Source organism: Vidua chalybeata, chromosome 1 (genome assembly GCF_026979565.1).
Source record: "Vidua chalybeata isolate OUT-0048 chromosome 1, bVidCha1 merged haplotype, whole genome shotgun sequence".
Classification (NCBI taxonomy): Eukaryota; Metazoa; Chordata; class Aves; order Passeriformes; family Viduidae; genus Vidua; species Vidua chalybeata.
Genome location: NC_071530.1, coordinates 142,807,800 through 142,827,420, shown reverse-complemented (window position 1 = coordinate 142,827,420; position 19,621 = coordinate 142,807,800). Strand labels below are relative to the sequence as shown.

Below are 19,621 nucleotides of genomic sequence, written 5' to 3'. Positions count from 1 at the left end.
AGGGAAGTGGTGGACTTGCAGTGACCCTGGCCAGAGGTCAAGCACTAGTACCTTCTTCCTGCCTGCCTACATACTGGGTGGTTTCACCTGACATTGAACATTACCAAAAAGGAACCCTCACAGTGCAGGGTGTGAGGCAATCAGCCAAACTGTTTCTCCTAAAATTGGATTTCATTGTACAGGTCTTTTTCATTCCTTCAGAGCTCATGCTTGAGAATTAATATGGCAATTATCGATCCCTTTTGTATGCTATGGAAAAGGAGGTTCTAATCCTCAGAAGTGGATTTGCTCTGATGACACATAAACAAAGCCCTGGAGGGAGGAAGGTAAAACATAAAGAGGTGTTGACAAGCTGAACACCACTTGGTTATGCAAACACAGATGTGGTAAAGGGCAAAGAGTAATAATTTTGCAGAAGTTGAAAGTGTGGGAACTGGCGGTTGCTCTTTAATGATTATAACACAAAGGAATGCTAGCAACTTCTCTCACTGACTTACATTATCAAACTGAGTCACTGATGAGTAATAAGATATACTATTGGAAGTATCCTTTAAAGTACCAGCTCTTCATATAAAAATGTAAGGCTTTCTATGAAATATTGTGGTGGTCCTAATACGACCAGAGAACTCTTGTTTGCAGATGCAGTGCATCATTGTTTTCAGATCAGACCCATTGGCTGCTGCCTTACTTGCTTATAAGTGAGCTGGGATTAGGAAAGTAAAATAGGAAAAAGGTAGAGATCTCATGGGTAAGCTTGTCAAAAGTGTGATTTATATAGTTTCCCTTTCATGGTTGCCCAGTTTGACACATCTGTTTTTCATCTTCTAAAAATTATGCTCTTTGAAAGGGCATTTCCAAGCTGACATCTATAGTTGTGCCTGTTTTTGTGTTTCTCAGGAAAAAAGGGAAGACTTCTAATATTTTCCCCTCTAACTTTGTGTGTTTGTGTGTCCCCAGCACTTGTGTGATGGTACAGGTCCTGTACTCACAAGCCAAAATGGTTGTTTGCCAGGCAAAAGATAAAAGATTTCTGCAGCCACTCAAACACATTCCTCATCTATTGATTTCTACCTCTGCAGGCAGATCAGAGCCTGGCATTTGTTGCAGACCCCATCAGATTTGCACAACCTATTTTTATGGCCCTTGACCTTACATGCTCCGAAGTGCTGATGCGCTAAATACACGTCCTGAACACGAGAATATTGTTAGAACAGTGCATGTGAGTACACATGGCAGAAATAACACAGGGAAAGGGTCTGAGGGAACATTTGCTGTCCTTTTATGACCTATCCAACAAAAAGAGTAGATAAGAGCTTTTGCTGTCAAATTTCCTTCAGCTCTTGGTCAGTCTGCTAGTACAGTGAAACTGGTTAGTTTAGAAAAACTTCTTTTAGAGAAACTGGAGTCAGATTTGCCTCTTCAGAGATTTAAGAGAAAAGGATTTCTCTTCCCATTTTTCTGTGACTATTCCCATGCTGGAGCTCAGTAATTCAAGCCTGGACATGCAAGGAGCATGTTCCTTGAGGTATGGTCACAACTACACAGCCTGTCAGCAAGTGAAAATCGTTGCGTTGCTACCTCCACCTGGGCAGAGAACTGGCACACAAATAGGGGGGCTTCCATGCTGCTTGCTCTCCAGATTTTTCTTTGGATGTGGCCTGGAGCTCATCCTCTCTGCTTTGCCCTGTAGTATGCAGGGACATCTAGTGGCTGAGCAATCCTGAACAGAGTTTTGGATCATGAATTACATAAGGAAGTAGAGATTCCTCATCTCCTGATGAATTTAGCATGTCCTGAGAGTTGACATCCATGGGCATCTCCTGGGAAACTGGTGGTCACTGCTGTGGGTCAGGCCTGACATGGCTAATGTTGAAGAAAGTGTGATATTTTATTAAATTCAGACCAGTTTAATCTGAGTGTGCCCTTCTTAGTCGGCCAGGCCTTTGAGCAAGGTCTATCAAACCTCTTATCTGTAGACCAAGCATACCACTTCACAAAAACTGGAGATACTTTTTGGTAGCACTTTCACTGCCTTGGATTTCATTCTTTCGTTTCTCACAGGATTAATCTAAGAGTAACTTCAACTATGTTCTATCCCATGGCTGCTCTTTCCCCTGCTGCTTTGATGGATGTTCTCCCTGCTGCATCCCAGCCTCAGAGTCCTCACTGGGACCCTTGAGAAGTCCTGAGGAAATGTGCCTCCTAATGCTCTGCTGCCTGCTCTGCTCAGTCCTGCCATGGTCTTCCTCTTGGCTCCTGCTCTGCTGTACTCCAGACCTTGGCTGAAGTCCATACCTGAGTGTGTGCTATCCAGCGAAGAGAGGACTTCAGGTTAGCCTCAAAGCTACACTATGGTGTCTGCACAGGTGCACACAAATGGCAAATAGAGTTGACATTTCTCACAAGTCTCTGCCCAAAATTGTTCCAGCTGGGGCAGTGATGAAAACATGGAATGGTGGAGCTTATGAGACCTTCAGGCTTGTGTTGGTATGATTTTTGCAAAAGCAGCAAGGGAAAGCCCAGTGGTAAGTGTCCTACCTTCTTATTTCTTTCATGCACTGCAGGAGTGATTCCCAGTTCCTAATAAAATTCCTAACGTGATTGACTTTAAAGAGCTGGGAGTCTCTATGACTAACCACAGGCAAGTGTTGAGCCAAGGCTTTAATGGCAATAATTTGAAGGCTTTTCTCATGAAGATCCAGGTAAAAGGATCTTCATCAACCTATTGGTCTGTATAATGCATATTTTTGAGATGCAACAGCTCAGCTAAAAACCATGAACTTCTAGAATTTCTTTGTGAGACCCTCACAAAAGCTTCACCAGCATCTGTTTGTCCTTTTTTTTGGGCTGGTTCTTAAGGTTTTACCCATAACATTCTTCAGTAACAGATGCTGAGACATCTCCTGAGATATTTTTTGAATAGGAACTTCCATCTGGCACTACATCCTTAGAAGCTGCGACTTGGCTTCTTTGTCTGCAGGGTGGTTAATCCTAATGAGGCAAGCACAGCAATTTGCTGAGCAGAGATATATGCTTATCAGATCCTATTACTGAGCTGATTCTCTTTTATAATTATTTATTCTGACTTCAGTAGATGAAGCAATGTGAAAACACTTAAACCCAGGGCTTTCATCAAGAAGACACAATCTCACACTCTTGTGAACAACTGAAAGCTGCCTGTATGGAAATGGCTAACTATACTGGTGTAGCTGTCCCAGTATATCCTGCCAGTCAAACTTCCCATTCTCTTCTTATCTCAAGATAAATGCCCTGATTTAAATTATATAGAGATGAGCACCATAGAAAATAAGTATTTTTTTTACAGGGACAGCAGTGTCCACAGAGAGAGAATTTTACTGGCATAGCTAAACTAGTATAATTATACTGGCATAATTATGCTGGTAATTTTCCCTGTGTATACAAGCTATGAGTCTCAAATTGTGCTTCACTGGCAGAAGAGCCTCCTTTGTTGGAGAGATTCTTTCAGTCTGAATCAGGTCATTAATAAGTGCTTCAGTACTCAAGTCAATGCCTCACATTTTATAATGAGTTTTACTCTTTGCCTCCCAGAGAATCCCAGCTCTTGTAACAGACTCTACATGAAACCTCAACCTATGCTGAGGGAAAGCCAACACAGGGGAGAAGTGTAGCAGTTACTTCCCATCAGCATTATCAGGGGTTACAAGGCCTTGTGGAGAGAGCTCACACACCATGAAATAGCAGCAGACTGCCATATGTGTGGCTTTGTTTCTTTGCCTTTCTATTTCTTCTGTTTTATATTTCCGTGGCCTGTTTTTCTCCCTGCTAATGAGATTTCTGTTCAAAGGGGGACCCCGTGTATGACTCGTAATACATATGAAAACAAAAGCTGTACATGATGGTTGATGAGAAGACATGAAAGCTCATAAAGTAACCATGTGAAATGGCTTAAGTAATTTGAACAGAAATATCTTCAATGACAATGAGTCATCAGGACCAAGAGGGGCTGTCTCATGTGAAACATAACCATGTCAAGTGAATGAGGCTGTAATACAGCCACAGCCTTTGATAAATATAGCCAGATACACTTATCAGTTGAACTGGAAGTATGCAGAACAGCAAAATAAATGGCTTAAACAACCATTAGACAATAGAAAGCTAGACAAATACGGTAATAATATTTTCTATAAATAGCAAAATAAACTCACTAATCAGTGAGTTTTCTTTATTAGCAATTATTGCAGAATGAAATGAATGAGAAATTATGATAAGTTTTACAGAATTACAGAGAAACTGATTGGAGCTAATTGAGATCAGCCTCCTCTTATACAGGACTTCTGCCAACACCTGCTGTCAGCTGTGGCTTTGTCTAGGCAAGTTGTGAAAACTCCCATGGATGGTGATTTTGCAGCATCTCTGGGCACCTCCTCCACTATTACCCTCCTAGTAAAGCCTTTCCTTATGTCCAAACTGAACCTCCCCAGCCACATCTTGTGAACATTATTCACTTCATTGTCTCCCCTTCATTAGATAAAAAAGCTTCTTGCTTTTTGTTATGTCAAAAGATAGATGTTATGTTATGTATCTTCTGGACTGTTTTGGTATCTTTCTGCTGGGTCTGCATCTCTTAATTTGGGAGTGGGGGCATCCACAGTGGAACACAGTATTCCAGGTGTGCAGAGGTGGATTGCAATTTGATCTGCTGGACACACTTCTCCTATTACTGCTCAGGATGTGGTTTGTCTTAGTTACAGGGAGAGCTTTCTGTTGGCTCCTATTCAGCCTGGTGTCTACTTGTGCTTTTCAGGGGGCTTCTCCCCAGCAGCCAGTGTTGTTTGGATGCCTGGAGCTGGCTCAGCCAAGTGCAGAATTTACACTTCATTGATATTCATAACATTTTTTGTTATCCTGTCTTCAGGTTTAACAAGGACTAGCTTGTGTGAGGCTCTGCTTTTCAGTGTGTCAACCACTCCTAATTTCCCAGCATCTTCAAAATTGCTGAGGATTTATTCTATTGTATTGTTCAGATCATTGACACAGTTTGTTACTGGCCAACAGCTGCTTGATGGCTACCAATCAAGATATTGATTGGTAGCCTTTGAGATCAACAGTCCAGGCAGCTTTCATGACTTCTGGTGGACTATAAATCCTCAGCTTCCAGATGAGAAGATTTTGGAGATGAGTCAGAAGTCTTAGTGAAATCAAGTATACTTTATTCAATATGTGTTCATTATCAAAACAAAACATTTCATCCCTGGAGGCAGTCAAGTCAGTCAGGCTAGATTTGCCCTTGGTAAACCCACACTAAATGTTGCACTTAGGACTTGTATCAACAGGACCACACTTATTTTGCAGTGCAAGAGAACACAGTGTGTCCACTAGATCTGTGAAATTATTGTTGGCCAGTCTCCCCAGCAACTGATTCTGACCCTGCAGCCCAGACTCAGGCCCTTCACTGTGGCTCTTGAGAAGAGCCAAGGAGAAGGTCTCCTGGTCCACTTTGACCTCTATGCTTAATCTTGCCAGGTTTCTCCTCTTGGCTTTTGCTCTACTGCACTCTTGACCTTGGCTTATATCCACATGGAGTGTGTGCTTATGTATCCAAACAGATCAGGAGAAGAGTTAAAATCTGAGATTAGACTCAAATCCACACTACAGTGCCTGCATAATTGCACCCACAGAGGGCAAATAAAGTTGACATTTCTCACAAATCCTTGCCAGGTGTGCTCCCAGTTGAGATTTTGAAGCCTAAGCCCACCAGGCAAACAACTTTGGAACTTATTTACTTGCAATTCATCTCCCTCCTGGTTGGGCAGAGGTTTAGCAGTTCTTAATCTTAGATTCCCAGCGGAGAAAGCCATTAACCACAGGCAGGGTCTCTGTCTTCTTCTGCCATTAGGATCTACTAGACCATTGTACATTGTAAGGACTGTACATTTCTTTCAAACTCAACAAAATCAAACTATCAGTGTATGTCATACAGGTTTATTAGATTTAAGTAGACATTCATCTGTGAATTCACTCTTGTGTTATACATAATAATAGCAACCCATCTCTGTGCCCTTAAATTCTTTTTCTCTTGTTTTTCCAAGGAGAATGTTAACACATATGGCTAAATGTAATCCCCAGTGCTTTAGGTTTTACAGCCATACAGTCCCCACAATTCTTACTTCATAAATTCCAGCATTGTTTTCTCAAGGAATTCCTGTCTAAAGGGTGTCAAAACTCTTTGTGATTCTTCATGCTACTCTTTTGTCTTTCAAGTCAGACTCCATGCATGGAGCGGATAAAAAAATGGATAAAAACAACTCTAGAGTAAATGACAACTTTGCCTCATTTTCCCATTCTGCACTGGATAAGGAGAATGGATTTCATCCTTTAAGGGTTACCTACCAGGGGAATAAAGACTTTTAATTTAGCCAGTAAATTGTCTTCCAAAGTTAATTTTTTATGCTGTGATGAGGAAAGCCATTGCACATAGCAAAATTACTTTTTTTCTCTCTCCATTTAGCCTGTTATATCTGGCTTTCCCTAGTGCTTCTTGTGATACAGAAGGCTGAACAGTCTTCTCAGATCAGGTCCAAAATGCAATTCCCACTGGGTCCTAAAGCTGCAGGAGGTGTGGCAGTACTTTAGTTAATCTGTGTGACATTACCTGAGCCAAGATTGCAGCATCTGTACTTATTAATGAAATAAAACTGTGTGAAAGGTACAACAATTGATCTTTTCCAGGGTTAGGAACAGTGTTAGAGAATTATAAGCCTCTGTAATGATGAGAGAATAGCTCCATTACCAGACCTAACTCTAGACCTTCCCAGTAAAGGAGATGCCAATTCTTCCATAATATTTAACAATAGTTTATGGTTCACTCACTGGGTCTCTTTAAGGCTTGATCATGTTCTCACAAAAGCCAGTGTTGTGTCTTTCTTCCTTGTAATGGTTCCTCACATCATTTTCATGACTTCCCAAACTGCATCTGTTCATCATTTCTGACTGCTTCATCAGAAGCAGCCAGAAGTGATGAGCTGAGCCAGTCTGTGCTGGGAAGTACCAGGTCACTACCCCAGGTCATGGGCAGGAGACCCACCACAGATCATCATTTGGATCAACTTAGCCCTATTTTAAAACTATCCTGCCTAATTTTTCTGGGGAAACATTTTTAAGTGGAGAATTTTTAGTTCAGATTAAGTCTGAACTTTCTAAGCTGAGTTTAGAAATGTAACTTGTTCTGGATAATAAACAAAAAGTCTCAGACTTTGTCCTTTTATGTATCATTTGTCAACATCTGCTCCTGTAGCCATGATCAAAAAAAGGAAGGAAAGGAAAATAAAGAGAGTTAAGAAGAAACAACTCCCTCAGAAGTCTGAGTGACCTGTTAGCCACACACCAACATGCTTTCAAAATGCACAAAATTCAGCATGTTCACATACACGTGTGTATGTACAACATTTTTACTGAGTATTAAATAAGGGGAAAGAAAATACACCTCTGGTGAAGCTGCTGCCTGTGTTTATCACACAGTATAGATCTCTCTATCCAGAGGTTTAAATGTTTGTTTCAAGTAACCAAAGAACAACCCATTTCAACAGCCACAGATTGCATTTGAGCTCTCTTTCTTCCTGTAGATCCAAGATGACCTCTCTCCTTTTCTGTTTATGTTCGCAGGCAACTATCAAAAAAGATTAAACAGACTAATACCATCAGAGCAGTGTAGCTGCACAGAATTTCTCTTGTCAGCTTAACAGAATGTGTTGATGGTGAATTTGCTTTGTAATGCTACAAGTTCACTTGATATTTCTATCCAGGATAATGATGTCCTGCCAGATCCATTGTGCTGAAGGAAAAAGTGTTCTTTGCCCTTCCAACACTTGTGATGGAACAGGACTTAGGCAAAAATAATTAGCTAATATTTGTCTAGTGGCTTATCTGCACAGAGAAACCAGGCAAAAGGGACATCATACTTCTAGGAAAAAAATGCCTGAGAAGAAAAGAAGATTTCAAGACCAGAATTGAACAAAATGTTCTCAACTCTTCAAAAAATAAAAAGTCATGGGAATCTGTTGATTTTGATAAAAGCAAAATGCTACACAACTGAAAAGAGTAATTTATATTTTTCATTTTACTTCAGTACCTCCAAAACAGTTCCTCAGTTCCTTCAATGTCAGTATGTTAAACATAAGAAGTTATAAGTTATTTAATTATGTTTACACAGTCGTGTTAAGATGAATAAATAACTGCATAGAACCATATATTATACTTCATATATATATTTATATATATATTTAAATATATATGTATATATACGTACATATATACCTACATACATATATACATATATATATATATACATATTATATATACATACATATATATATATATATTAGCCTTACACATGTTATAAAAATGTTTAGTAGCTTTTGTAACCATGTCCTACAGTCCTGTAGCCTCTGTAGCCTTCCTATGTCCAGAGGTGTCCCTGGCATATCAGGTAGAAGCTACAGCATCCTGGAATGGCCAGAAAGAAGACTGCTGCTACCAGAAAAATTGCTTAATCTTATAGACTGCTTCTGGCCCACTCCCAAGAAATGTACATGTTAATCAGCAACCCAAAATATGGGTGGATTCTTCCAGCAGGTTCTATAGCCCTTTTCTGCCTTAGTGTTCACAGTCTGAAGACATGAAAAGGTGAAGATAAGAGGGATGAGGTGACTCAGTCAGGATGGCAGATCAGTCTGGGCTAAAGCTCAGGTCTCTGGTAATCTGTGGTCCCTCTTAGTGATGCAGTGCTGGCTTTAATTCTACCTGTTGACTGCAAAGCCTGAAGCCTGCAGTACAGGTATGCTACTGGTAAGGAACTGCAATGCATGTACATAATTATTTCCTTTAGATATGGTGTTAATGACCATTGCCCATTGAGCTCTAAACAATTCTGAATTTTGAAGAGGAAATTTTGCAACATTGAGCCCGAGGCCTCTTAACCAAACTTGATTCTCATTTGGTTTGTTCGTCAAGAGAGACTTACAGGCCTCATAATGAAAAAGTGGGAGTTCAGGGTGACTTTAAGATGAAAATAGACAATATAGTCATCATCTTGGAAGCAACTGACTGAGGGTAGCCAACATTCTCACTATGAGAATAATCAGGTTAATAGTTATCCCCTGTACTTCACTTCTTTTTGAAGTGGCAAGGAAAGTCCCCAACAGATTTTTCAAGAAGATCATGGCAGTAACAACTCACTGAGTACTTGGCATGTTTCATAGATACCTTGTTCTAGATTTCAATATGTATTTTCCCTAGATAAAAACAGTAATTCCTTCAGGCTGTGCCGACCAATACTACATCTCCTAATTTTTAACTTATTTCTCTTAAATAAAGCTTAAGGACAATTAAATTATTTTCAAATAATTTTAATGTGCCATTTTTCAAAATGTAAAACTGAAGTTGGATGTATTTTCAGAGCCATAATCAGAGTGGTTTCATTTGCAAATCACTAAGGAGACTGAGACCTCCAGGTATTTAATTTATTCAAATCACCCTGAGAAGTTCATCTTCACCTGCAGTGTACTTTTTATTTTATTCTAAATCTACTACTGAATTCTCAGCAAACCCTGATAGGATTTGGCTTCTGCAGTCAACTTTAATCCCTCCAGAGCGGCCAAACCAGTGAAAATGGTCAATAGCTATTGCATTCAGCAAGGGGATCTAAAACTTATCTCCAACTTTGTGAATCTATAACTAAGAAAGAGCATAACTGAAACCTACAGTCCTAGCAGTAAAAGCAACTATACAGGTTCGGAATCTAACACGGATTCAGAATTTCATTTTTGCTATTTATTACTTAATATTTTCTTGTTCAAGTAGGAAAGCCTTGTTGTACTGAGCAATTCCATGTTGTCTCATTGTAAATGTTTCTAATACAAAGTCCATCTACCATTATTAATCCCCTTCACAACCACCAGGGAAATACAGATATTAGTGGGTGATTCAGGTAAATGTCTAAAAAAGAAGAACCTCAAACTCTGTAATTGCCAGTTTTTTCCCCATTGTTTATAAAAGGATCTTAGGAACTCACTCAGATGTAGACATCTGCATTATGGATGGCTCACTTCAGGTGAGAGAAGTTACATTTCTTTTCAGAGGAAACCAGTTCTGTTCTTTTCCTTGCCTACTGGAAAGAAGAATAAGATAGCTATTTCTCCTCTACAGGATAGCATCTGGAGATAACAGTTGAGCATGTACAGATGAACAAAAGAAACAGAGAGGCAGGAAAATTTAATTATTGCACGATATGCTGGGATCTTTTCTTCTGTCTGCCTGAATTTTTGCTGAGCAACATGGAGTCCTGCTGCTCTGGCAAGCAAACAGAGGTGAAACCCAGCCAGAAGATAAAATTGTGCTGTGTTATAATTGTGCAAACAGAGGTGGTTGGATATATCCAAAAGGGAGTATGACATTTCACCATGAAATTTTAAATGTAACTTTTGTTTTGCAACACATATTAACAATTTTAAAAATTTTAATATTTATTTTGTATAGCCACAAGTGTCAGAAATTTGAGGTATCACAAAAAATGGAAAACCTGTTCAGCACCACTTGTCTTGCACAAGGTGACTTCATTATGATTTCAGATATGTCACAGCTGAGGAATAACTTCTTACTTGTGTAAATGAACGTGTGTAGGAAGAGAATGCTATTGGTGCACTCCCACTGCAAGCAAAACAATTTGAACATATTAGCTTCAGCTGTAGTTGCTTTTTAAATTGCTTTTGTCATACAGAAGGTTGACATAGAAGGAGATTTTACAGAAAAGAATAAGAAAGGGAACAATGAAATTATACTGAAAGCAAAGAGGAAGAACAAGTATATCCAGGCAGTTTTGTATTGGAGGTGAAGCATTGTGAACAATCATGGTTGAGCAAAATAGACAATTAAAGGGATTAGGAAATTAGCCATGGAGTGATGGAATGGAAGGACAATTCAATAAGATTATAAGAATGAAAGGTTGAAACTATTTAATGCAATACTTTAATGAGGGATTGCAATAGAAAATGTTGGAGCTCTACAAAGATCAGCTGTCTCCTTCCTCCCACTTTTAATACCCAAATCTAAAATTCAGGTACTCAGGGCAGTTGAACTCTTTCCAACCAAACCTGGAATTGTCTATAGCCTCCAGGTGCCTAATCTGAGGTTTTGCTGTGAAAACCCAAGGAGCTGTTTGAATAGATATTTGAAGGAGGGCATCCTAAGAACCTCATAAGTCAGAGATTTCTTTGCCTGATACCCAGAAAACTCACAAAGTATTTCCTGCAGGTCTCTCTTGATGGTCACAATCTGGTGATCATTCTCAGTACATGGTTAAGCCTCATCTAATGTGACCTTAGAGTGGCTTTAGTTGCTCATGTTCTTCTTTGTACTAAATACCTGAATGTGAATGGGGTCTGGAAAGTGAATTCTCATTTCCCTTTCCCTAATTCACTGACCTAAACTTAACTGTGGCCCAGAGACCCATCCCTTCTCTCATCTATTTTATCTCCTTTCTCTTCCAATGAACAAATGACTTTAATTACTGTCCTTTCCAATTGCATGTGTGGAATAACCACACTGTCAGCCTTTTCCTAAGGGCATCTTATGTGACATGGGAAAGGCAAAGGCAAGTCCCATCAGAGAGGTGCAGTGGTGGGAAGGTGGGATGGGTAAGAAGCATCACAGCTTCTAGGGAACTGAATGTTTTTCCTGAGTATTTTAATGGAGTACTGAGTAGCCTGACTTGACTGTTTTTGTTTTCAAAGGACTGTGTTTATTTGGGCAATACATATGTTTGGCCTTGCAAGGACAAACAGACCATTGGAGCTGGTGAACACTCTGCATGCACAGGGCTTTTTCTAATGGACTGTGCTGGAGTGATCTGGCAGTTTTGCCACTTCGAGGGTTCTTTGCTCTCTAGGTCACCGGCACAAAGAGTATTTTTGATGTCAACATAGAACAAAGTTCCCTGTGATCAGCTGCTGTTTACTGCAAACTCACCTATGGCTAAAGCCTGTTTAGAAGTAGAAGAAACTCCAGTACAGCAGGACAGTGAACTCTCTGGAGCAAAAGTCTGTAACAAGCCTTCTCCCAGGCAGAAACAATGGCCTTGTCCACATAAAATTCTTTCTGCCAGGCTCCTAGGCACCCTGACTGCTGAATCTCCAAATGGATTGATCAAGGAGAAGACTATTTAGACTTTATTTTTATTAAGACAACAAATACTGTCTTCCTCACAAATATCTGAAAATCTGGCATGGCTTCTTACACAACTCTGCACTGTTAATTAATTTGTGTTTCACTAATGCACATATTGAATACAAAAATCAAGAAATAAAAGACCTGCCTTTTCTCTTAAGAGTGTCTTGTTGGTTAAGCTTTCCACTGTCAGGCTTTCACTGCTTGTGCTCTGTTTGAGGAAGCAACTAAGCAAGTGCAGCTCTTTCAGTGCCTCACAGCAGTATGTTTTATGTAATTTTCACATGATTTTGCTGGCTCTTCTTTTTACTCTCCATAATATTTTTTAAATATGTTTTTTTTTTTAAGTGGACATTAAAGATAGATAGGGTACCATGGCAAAATCCTTTTCATACTCCACTGCTCATGCAATACATTTTCTTTTTTTTTTTTTTTTTTCTTATCTGTAAACTTCTCCTTCTTACTATGATACAATTTCAAACTCTGTCAAATGCTGAATTGGATTCTGTTTTCTATAATTCAGAAATTTTCTTTCTCTTCATTGCACAGAAATTTTATCCATGAGAACCAGTCAAAGTATTTATAACAAATAATTATATTAGTTTAATTCTATCTCTATTTGTTGTGCATTTGTTTACAACTTTGGAACTGTTTGTTGCATATATTATGCATGAATACTTCAATCCATTTGCTGTGCACAGGCTACTTGTGCCAACTGTGTCTCTGGCTGTTCAGTTTTCTTGTTCAATCTACTTGTCATTTTTAAGTGAAAAATAGACCTTGTCATGGGATTGTGCACTGAATCAGACAGATCTTTACTCTGATCTGCTCTAATCATTCTTTTATTTGTGCATATTTATACCCCAGAAAAAGAAAAAAAAATCAGAAGTAAAACTTGTGATGTTAGATTGTTCAAAAGAATCTACAACAGTTAAAGAAAAAAATGTTGATACACTCCAAATTTTCAGTGTCCAAATGGAACACTTCTTTCTGTTATTTGCAACACAGTTTTCCACTTCAAAGCTTCAGTAAATGAAAATAAATTATTTTTAAGGGAAATCAATAATTATGGAAATTTTTGAAGATTTTTTTTTGAAAATTATGAAATTTTGAAGGGTTTTGTCATGTTTTAGGGTAGGTGTATGTACCACACAACTCCAGCTCCATTCCAGAGACATGACTGGTTATTGGAGTCTTGGTGCTTTGTTTGTATGGCCAAAACTATTGCATGCAGCAGATGAGAAACAAACTTCAGCATTAGATTTATGTGATCATCTTGGTATCCTATGGACATAAGAAAATATTCCTGAGAGCTTTCATGGAAAAAGTGAAAAGTATTAAGATTTAATAATTTTCAGTGTTTTTCTGAAAGTGGAAATAAATCAATTGAATGAATTCTTTTTTTAAAGCATTTTCCAGTTCTATTGTTAAGGCCACTGCCAGAGGTGTAAGCTTTTTTTCATAAGTAAAATTCTGCTTTCAAATATCATGATCAACACCTGGGCCTGTCTCCTGCTGTCTGGCCTTGGGGAGATCACCTAAGCTGTGTTGCTCATACTCTTTGTATACACAGTGGGTTAAAAAAATTCTATCTTCTACAGTTTTTCTCTTTTGTTATTTTACTCTACTCCCTTCTATGAGAAGGAAAGCTCAGATTTATCGTACCTATCTTTCAGCCGTTCAGGTGTCTGCACTATTTATGTACAGCCAAGGCAGAGAATCACCTCCAGAGGGCAAGTGGCTGACAAATGTCTGAAGCATCCTACATAGTGTCCCATTGTTTATAGGAGAAGTATCAAGTGATTTTGGTCTTAAATTAGATTTCTCAGGTAAATGTCGCAAGTTAGGTCAGCTGAATCCAGGCTGGACTGTCTTTCATTAATAAGCCCTACTTATCACAGAGGGTCCTGATACAGGGGCTGCAAGTAAAATATGAATACTGACAAAAAGCAGTAATGCTTTATCCAGCAAATGACAAAGCTGGTGACAAAAGTTCTTAGATATGTTTTCCTTTTTTAATAGCATCTGAACAGAGACAACAGTGCAGGTTCTTTTACCATCAAGACCTAATCTTTAAAGTACATCAAATTTACTTAAGTAAAGCCTAAAATGTCAATTTGACTGTAATCAAAGTCAAATAGACTCAGTCAAAAGGTTATTGTCCACTTGTGTTTCTAAAATGCTCTGTTCTTGGAACTGGAAAGAAAAATTATCAGGAAGGCTTCCCCAGGTGACAACAGTTTGTCAACTCTTTCCTGCCCTTTTTAGGACTGTAAATCGTATCTTTTACAAATGAGGCTTTCAAAGTTCAAAGAGCTGCTCTTCAAAATTCTGTGAAGTCAGGTCATCTTATCAGCACTCTCCTGTTTGAACCACTTCTACATGGTTTACTGTAAAGGTTGAACATGCAGGTTCACAGCACTTGATTTATTTCTCTGTCCCTGCCTGCCCTGGGCTTGCAGGACTGTACAATGAAAGAGGATGATGGCAGAGCTCTTTTCCAGAAAACGTACTTTTGAAAGTGTCCCTGTTAGGGAAAGATTCTCTTGCAAATATTTACTCTATTTTTGACTGAAAACTGAAAACAAAGGTTCCAACTGTGCAAGCTGAACTGGCCAGAGGACACCCTGAGTTATCAGCATGTGTGTACTTCTGGGAGACAGGACATTGCAATGTGAACACATTTTTACTCCAAAATTTGGCTTGAAAACTCAGTTTCTCTCTTTGTCTTGAGGAATAGGTGATTTTCCTTTCTGTTTACTTGAGGTCAGGGCAGTTTCTTCTCGCACTATGGAAAACAAGAACAGCTCCAGTCTCATACCAGACTGTCTCCCAGTGGTGGATGACAAACCATGTTGGATCATCACCTGTGGCAGAGACCTTCCCATCCCGCAGGCATTTACATCTTTGAGGTTACAAGTCCCACAGCTATATGTGAACATACATAAGAACATAAGAAAAACACATACATACATAAGCAATCTCAGCAAGGCAAAGGATGTTTGAGTTCTTGTTTAAGTTTGGCCCAGTATCAAAGAGTTTAAGAAAATGCAAATGAAGGAAATCCATAACCAAACCTAAGCCCCAGGCTCCTGAAATCTTTGAGCTGAAGTTCTCAAACTTCACATAAGGACTTGGATGTTTCCTATCTAAAATCAAATTTCTTCCATCAAATCCCTCCCATCCCACCTGTCTAGACAAGGCCCACAGAACAGAAATTCATTCTGTCCTACACAAAATTACTGTCCTGTTCTTTTCCATATACACATCAACTTGCATCTAAATTCTCTGCCATAATAGCCAGGTCATTTCCCCTTGCTATTTTCAATGTCTGTGTGTCACTACATAGAAGCACTCATGATGCAGGTGGGTAGGAGAAAGAAAACAGTGTGACTGAAATGGACTTTCCCTGAGCAGCGTTCAATCCCAACCTTTATCATAAATTGATCTACTGGTTGTAACTAAGTATCATTGTCTGGGTGTTGGAGTCCAATACTTAGGGAATAACAATAGCCTTCTTATACTTTGTCCAATATTTCTGTTCATGTTTTAAGTTTTGAGGGTTGAAGGTTGGCTTGGTGTAACGGCATTTGTATAGGAAAAATCAAAATCTAAACTTTTCAGTGACAGAAAGGTGATCTGTTAGAGCTGTTTGGATGTTTATTCCATCCTTCTTAATCCTTCTATTTTCTTCTGAAGTAATGCAAGAGTAAGAGGATGCAATTTTATGGCATCTGAATAAGGTTCTGCTGTCCTTGAAAATTATTTCTTTATGTGCAAATTGACATAATTTCAATGGCTACTTATCTCTTTTTTTCTCTCTAACTAGAAACTGAAATACTGTTTCTGTGTATTAAAGAAATTCTGTTTATTGGAAACCTAAGGTACTGTTTTTCCAGAAAGAAACCACTTTTAAACAAAAATGATGTATGAGAAAGAACTTGACCTCTGCACAAATATCCTTGTCTCCATCTAGCTTCGATAAAGCTGGTGGAAAGAGTCTAAGGAGAGCTGAGTTGGATGCTCTTGTGTGTAAACCAAGATATATGGCCTCATAACTTTTTCTCAGCATGTCTTATTTATTCAGTGAATTCCATTGTCTCTTTCCACAGGGACCCTTGCAGTCTCCTTTGTCAATAATGCCAGTCATCAAATCCCAATGGCCAAATTGCCGCAACCATAATTGTCACCTTCTTTTTGCTTTGCTGTGCTTCCTCACCTGCCAGTATCAATATATTTAAGATATAGCCTATAAAAATAACCAGGTAGCACACAGAGAATAACCAAGTACTCTTTCTGCTTCTCTTGTTTTTACTTTTGTTCTCTCTTTTTTTTAATCTGACTTTGCTACATAAAAACCCAGTGATGAATTATAGAATAGTTTGGATTGAATGGAGCCTCATTCCAAACTCCTAGCCATGGTCAGGGACAGCTTTCACTAGATCAGGTTGCTCAAAGCCCCATCCAGCCTCGCCTTGAACACTTCTGGAAATGGGGAATCCACAGCTTCTTGGGGAAATTGTGCCAATGTCTCTCAACCCTAAGAGTGAAGAATTTCTTCCTTGTATCTAACCTTACCCTCTCTAAGTTTAAAGCCATTACCTCTTGTTCTATCACCACGTGCCTTTCTATAACAAGTCCCTCTCCAGACCTCTTGTAAGACCCGTTTAGGTACTCAAAAGCTGCCCTCTGGTGCATTCTCTTCTCCAGGCTGAAAAGCCCCAACACTCTCAGCACTCTCCTCTCTCTATAGGAGAGGTGCTCCAGCGCTCTGACCATCTTTGTGACCCTCCTCTTGACTCACTCCAGCAGGTCCAACATCCTTCTTATGTTGGAGGCTCAGAGATGGATGCAGTACTTCAGGTGAATTCTCATGAGACCCCTCTCAACCTGCTGGCCACACTTCTTTTGATTCAGCCCAGGATATTGTTGGCTTTCTGGGTTGTAAGCGCACATTGCCAGATCACCTTGAACTTCTTGTCAACCAGCACCCCCAATTCCTTCCCCTCAGGGCTGCTCTTGACCCATTGTCCATCTAGCTAGTAATAGAAGCTAGGTGTCATTCAACTGAAGCAGAATCCAGTCAGTCAGTCAGGCAAGGGATTTTTTTTTTTTTTAAGTGCCCAGCATATTTTGAAGGAAGAGTTTAGGATAATGACTGTTGATGTTACCACACAGGGGAAGACGAATTGTTATCTGTGTCTTGCAGTTATTTTTTTCCACATTGCAAGCAAGAGCAAGGAATGTGTACCTATGTTGTGTGGTACAATAACTGCACAATCAATTATTTGCTCCTTGCATTTCAAATGATAGGCAATTGTTGCACACCCACTCCTTTGTGTCTGATTGCTCAATTCATTTACTCAATTAATTTAGGCAGAAGAGTCCTTCATGGTTCCAGCTGTCTGGCTTTCTAGGCTAGTGGGCAATCAATTAGCTCTACCAGTCTGAAAAGCAGAAATGCATGCATGCAGCCTTCTAACCCCACTTATAAGGGTGGTGCGAGCCATTTGCCATAGAATACTACTCCCAGCCAGACCATTCTAATCGCTTTCCAAAACCATACTTCCTGCCAGGGATCTGAGAGTTATTTCTCTGATCTGTAATAAGAACAGAGAGTGTACAGAAGCTAAGGCGAAATGACTGAAATGTGCTCTGCAAAGGTGTGTGCAGCAGCTTAGATAAGGTGGCTGTTTAGGAGCATCCTGGCTTGCAGGGTGATCCATAGAATATCTTGAATTGGAAGGGACCAACAAGGATCATCAAGTTCAACTCATGGTACTGATAAGGCAATCCCAAGAAGCACATCATGTGCCTGAGAGCATTTTCCAAATGCTTCTTGATCTCTGTCAGACTTGGTGCCATGACCACTTCCCTAGGGAGCCTGTTCCATCTCCCAATGACCCTGTTGGTGAAGAACCTTTTCCTAATATCCAACCTAAATGTCTTCTGACACAACTTCAGGCCACTCCCTTGGGTCCCGTCATTTGTTACCAGAGAGGAGATCAGCACCTGCCCCTCTGTTTCCCCTTCTGAGGAAGATGTGGACCACAATAAGATTTCCTTTCACTCTCCTCTTGAAGGAGCAAGAGGAGCTAAATTGCATTAGACTGATCCCTGAAGGGCTTTCCATCCCGAGTCACATTACCTAGCCAAGTCTGACCACACCAGGACCTGTGCTTAGAGTGACCCAGCATGACGTAGAAATTTGCCACTCCTGAATTAAAGAACGTGGAAAGTTTTTCTGAGACATATGGCAAAACATTCTGGAGATGTTGAGGAATAGCTGGTCCCAACCTAAAGAACCACTGTTAACACTCCATTTCTAAGGCTACTCCAGAGCTCTGGATAAGGATGACCACAAAAGTTTACTTGTGTGCCAGCACAGCAAGTGTATTGGGTCCATGCTGAGGGTCTGCAGTGGGGCTGCAGGGCCCTCTGTGGGGAGAGGCTGGGGATGCCCTAAGCTGGACACAGCTGGCTCCAGCCAGCTCCAGCAGCCCCTCTGCAGGGCACCGCTGAGCCCCTCGGCCAGGCTGGGACCACGGGGGAAACAGGTTCCAGAAAAGGCCAAAGGTGGCAGTGGGAGAAAGGAAGAGAGGTGAAGAGGTGAGGAGGGATAAACAGCACACAGAGACCCTGAGGAGGGTTGGAGGAGGAGGAGGACAGGAGAGGCTGCAGACTGGAGCAGAGACCCAGGGGATATTCCCTGCAGGAGCTGAGGCTGTGGAGAGTCTGGTGGGAGCAGCTGTTCCTGAAGAGCTGCAGCCTGGGCAAGGGCCCATGCCAGGGCAGGGAGACACTTTGCCGGAGTTAATCCACTGCAGAAGGAAAGTGGTAGAAAGTCTGGAAAGCAGTCTTATACTGAATACCAATTGTGTCATTACATCACAATAGGCTTGTGTCAGATGCAAGACAGTGTCATAAGAGGTCCTGATGTTGCTCTTGCTGACAAGGAAACCCTGATGGAATGAATCTCTTGCAAGTTTTCTTTGCTGCAATCTGGCTGTACACATGACAGGCTGGGGAGTGGGTGCTAAATTTATCCCACCCCATCATGATCACGTAACTGAAACGCTTCTTTTAAGCTCCAAGACTGACTTGATCTGGGGCTTGGCGATCCCAGGGTACATGAGAAGATAGTTCAGGGAATTTAGGTACCTACAGAAGGCAAGTCATCATAGGTGTGAGCTATCTTGCCCTTTGGAAATGCCTATACGTCTCCACTGATTATAGAGGACCTCCAATCTAGACAGGGTTGAATCTGGGCTACCTCTTGAAAACAGGAATGGAAGGCCATTTGGAACTTACTTTCAATAAAGGGGACCCTATGTACATCTCTTTACAGCTTTGACTGATTCATAACAACTTAGCCCCAACAGATAAAGGACTGTACAAAGACTGGAATATTCAAGAAAAA

The 19,621-nt window shown here is 40.2% G+C and overlaps 1 long non-coding RNA gene across 2 annotated transcripts in view; it reads left to right on the top strand.

Annotated features, from left to right (window-relative positions):
* The first annotated feature begins 1,353 nt into the window (after nt 1-1,353).
* Nucleotides 1,354-19,621, top strand: part of LOC128800746 (uncharacterized) — a 61,736-nt gene continuing 43,468 nt past the window's right edge. Inside the window, exons 1-2 of one of the 2 annotated variants that reach the window (XR_008435035.1) lie at nt 1,354-1,525; nt 2,062-2,525. This is a non-coding gene — a long non-coding RNA (uncharacterized LOC128800746). Of the gene's footprint in view, nt 1,526-1,554; nt 2,526-19,621 lie in introns of those variants that run through there. The other variant, XR_008435034.1, reaches the window with a different exon arrangement.